The sequence below is a fragment of the Procambarus clarkii genome, chromosome 5, assembly GCF_040958095.1.
Source record: "Procambarus clarkii isolate CNS0578487 chromosome 5, FALCON_Pclarkii_2.0, whole genome shotgun sequence".
In the NCBI taxonomy this organism is placed as follows: domain Eukaryota; kingdom Metazoa; phylum Arthropoda; class Malacostraca; order Decapoda; family Cambaridae; genus Procambarus; species Procambarus clarkii.
In genome coordinates this window covers 8,938,941-8,942,971 of record NC_091154.1, presented here as the reverse complement: position 1 = coordinate 8,942,971, position 4,031 = coordinate 8,938,941, and the positions used below count along the sequence as shown (strand labels likewise).

The 4,031-nt window shown below is 49.3% G+C and overlaps 1 protein-coding gene across 2 annotated transcripts in view; it reads left to right on the top strand.

The window, feature by feature from the left end:
• Nucleotides 1–3,529: 3,529 nt before the first annotated feature.
• The window catches only part of LOC123765464 (frequenin-2), a 272,809-nt gene continuing 272,307 nt past the window's right edge, over nucleotides 3,530–4,031 (top strand). For both annotated transcript variants that reach the window (XM_069339184.1, XM_069339177.1), the window contains exon 1: nucleotides 3,530–4,031. This exon is cut by the window's right edge and continues 196 nt beyond it. The gene's annotated coding sequence lies outside the window, so the exon portion shown is untranslated.

The window sequence follows — 4,031 nt, the reverse complement described above, 5'->3', positions numbered from 1 at the left end:
ACCAACACTGTCACACATGGCCTAACACTGTCACACATGGTCCAACACTGTCACAACTTGGACCAACACTGTCACACATGGTCCAACACTGTCACACATGGTCTAACACTGTCACACATGGTCCAACACTGTCACAACTTGGACCAACACTGTCACACATGGTCCAACACTGTCACACATGGTCTAACACTGTCACACATGGTCCAACACTGTCACAACATGGACCAACACTGTCACACATGGTCCAACACGGTCATACAAGGTCGAACACTGTCACACATGATCCAACACTGTCACACATGGTCCAACACTGTCACACATGGACCAACACCGTCACACATGGTCCAACACTGTCACAAATGGACCAACACTGTGACAACATGGACCAACACTGTCACACATGGACCAACACTCATACATGGACCATCACCATCACACATGGTCCAACACTGTCACACATGGACCAACACTGTCACACATGGTCCAACACTGTCACACATGGACCAACACTGTTACACATGGACCAACACTGTCACACATGGTCCAACACTGTCACAACATGGAACAACACTGTCACACAAGGTCCAACACTGTCACACATGGTCCAACACTGTCACACATGGTCCAACCCTGTCACAACATGGACCAACACAGTCACACATGGTCCAACACAGCCACAACATGGACCAACGCTGTCACACATGGTCCAACACTGTCACACATTGACCAACACTCTCACACATGGGCCAACACTGTCACACATGGACCAACACTGTCACACATGGACCAACACTGTCACACATGGACCAACATTGTCACACATGGTCCAACACTGTCACACATATTCCAACACTGTCACACATGGACCAACACTGTCACACATGGTTCAACACTGTCACACATGGTCCAACACTGTCACAACATGGACCAACACTGTCACACAAGGTCCAACACTGTCACACATGGTCCAACACTGTCACACATGGTCCAACACTGTCACACATGGTCCAACACTGTCACACATGGTCCAACACTGTCACAACATAGACCAACACTGTCACACATAGTCCAACATTGTCATAACATGGGACCAACACTGTCATAACATGGTCCAACACTGTCACAACATGGACCAACACTGTCACAACATGGTCCAACACTGTCACAACATGGTCCAACACTGTCACAACGTGGACCACAACTGTCACAACATGGACCAACACTTTCACACATTTACCAACACTGTCACAACATGGTCCAACACTGTCACAACATGGACCAACACTGTCACACATGGTCCAACACTGTCACACATGGTCCAACACTGTCACGACACGGACCAACGCTGTCACACATGGTCCAACACTGTCACACATGGACCAACACTGTCACACATGGTCCAACACTGTGACAACGTGGACCAACACTGCTACACATGGTCGAACACTGTCACACATGGACCAACACTGTCACACATGGACCAACACTGTCACACATGGTCCAACACTGTCACAACATGGACCACAACTGTCACAACATGTACCAACAATGTCACTCATGGTCCAACACTGTCACAACATGGTCCAATACTGTCACACATGGTCCAACACTGTCACACATGGACCAACACCGTCACACATGGTCCAACACTGTTACAAAATGGTCCAACACTGTCACAACATGGTCCAACACTGTCACACATAGACCAACACTGTCACACATAGACCAAGACCGTCACACATGGTCCAACACTGTCACAACATGGACCACAACTGTCACAACATGTACCAACACTGTCACTCATGGTCCAAAACTGCCACAACATGGTCGAACACTGTCACACATGGTCCAACACTGTCACACATGGACCAACACCGTCACACATCGTCCAACACTGTCACAAAATGGCCCAACACTGTCACACATGGTCCAACACTGTCACACATTTACCAACACTGCCACATTTGGTCTAGTACTGTCATAACATGGGACCAACACTGTCACAACATGGTCCAACACTGTCACACATGGACCAACACCGTCACACATGGTCCAACACTGTCACACATGGTCCAACACTGTCACACATGGTCCAACACTGTCACACATTGACCAACTCTATCACACATGGTCCAACACTGTCACACATGGACCAACACAGTCATACATGGTCCAACACTGTCACACATGGACCAACACTGTCACAACATGGACCAACACTGTCACACATGATCCAATACTGTCACACATGGACCAACACTGTCACAACATGGACCAACACTGTCACAACATGGACCAACACTGTCACACATGATCCAATACTGTCACACATGGACGAACACTGTCACAACATGGACCAACACTGTCACAACATGGACCAACACTGTCACAATATGTACCAACACTGTCACAACATGGACCAACACTGTCACACATGGTCCAACACTGTCACACATAGACCAACACTGTCACAACATGGACCAACACTGTCACACATGGTCCAACACTGTCACACATGGACCAACACTGTCACACATGATCCAACACTGTCACACATGGTCCAACACTGTCACACATAGACCAACACTGTCACAACATGGACCAACACTGTCACACATGGTTCAACACTGTCACACATGGACCAACACTGTCACAACATGATCCAACACTGTCACACATGGACCAACACTGTTACACGTGGACCAACACTGTCACAACATGGTCCAACACTGTCACACATGGACCAACACTGTCACTCATGGTCCAACACTGTCACAACATGGTCCAACACTGTCAGACATGATCCAACACTGTCACAACATAGACCAACAATGTAACACATGGTCCAACACTGTCACAACATGATCCAACACTGTCACACATGGACCAACACTGTCACACATGGTCCAACACTGTCACAACATGGTCCAATACTGTCACACATGATTCAACACTGTCACAACATGGACCAACACTGTCACACATGGTCCAACACTGTCACACATGGACCAACAGTGTCACAACATAAATCCACAACAGGAGGGAGACAGAGAGACAGGCAGGGAGAGAGGGAAGGAGTGAGACAGAGAGGTAGGGAGAGAGACAGACAGACAGGGAGGGAGACAGAGAGACAGACAGACAGAGGTATTGAACACACCAGCTGAGTGCGGCAATCCGCGCCGGAACAGTTGCCAAACATCACCTAGAGCTCCCTGAGCGAGGCTTCCCCCAAAATGTCTCCCGTTGTGCGCAGGGGCCCCCATGGGTCCCTGCGGGCCCCCGAGGGCCCCTAAACATGGGTACCCACGGGGGCATGTATGCCCCGAAGTGCGCGCCGGTGCCCCGTTCATGAATGAAAGGGGGCACCATTGAAGAAGATGGAAGAGGGAGGATAGGAGGGGACCTTCCCGCGCCAGTGATGGCCTGGGTGGGTGGTGGATAGGGGACGTTGTCTGGATGGGGGGATGGTGGCTCGGGGCGGGACTGGAAGATGTAAGGGCGCCCGAGCGCTTCCAGTTGCCACCACGCCACCATCCAGATCGCATCTCGTTCACCCTCCGTGGGCTAGACTGGACAGTGGGCGCCGTAACAACCTATCCACCCCCTGCCGGGTGGGACAATCCGCAGGCCGCGGTAAATCTATCCAATTAGAGCAGCTTACGTTCTTTCAACTTTCCTTCTGTGGCTTAAGGACTCCCAAGACACGGAAATGTTTCACCAAACACTCAAAAGACAAATTTTCTGGCAATCTTAAGAAAGGAATTAAGGATACATAATTTGTTTTTGATTTAAAGAGAGGAACAAACGGTGTGTTACAGGAAACTCATTTTTTTTTAGGGGAATAGGCTTTTTTGGTCAAATTTGGTCCCACGACGCGTCTCAAAGGTGATATTTTAAGAGTTCGCGGGACAGAAGACTTTCTGGCGTCCAAAGCCACTCTGGTCAGCTAGTCTGCGTCAGCAGAGAGAAGCGGTAGCAGACAAGAGACGCAGAGATATTATATAAACAAAAGGGGTGAAGCATCCGTTATT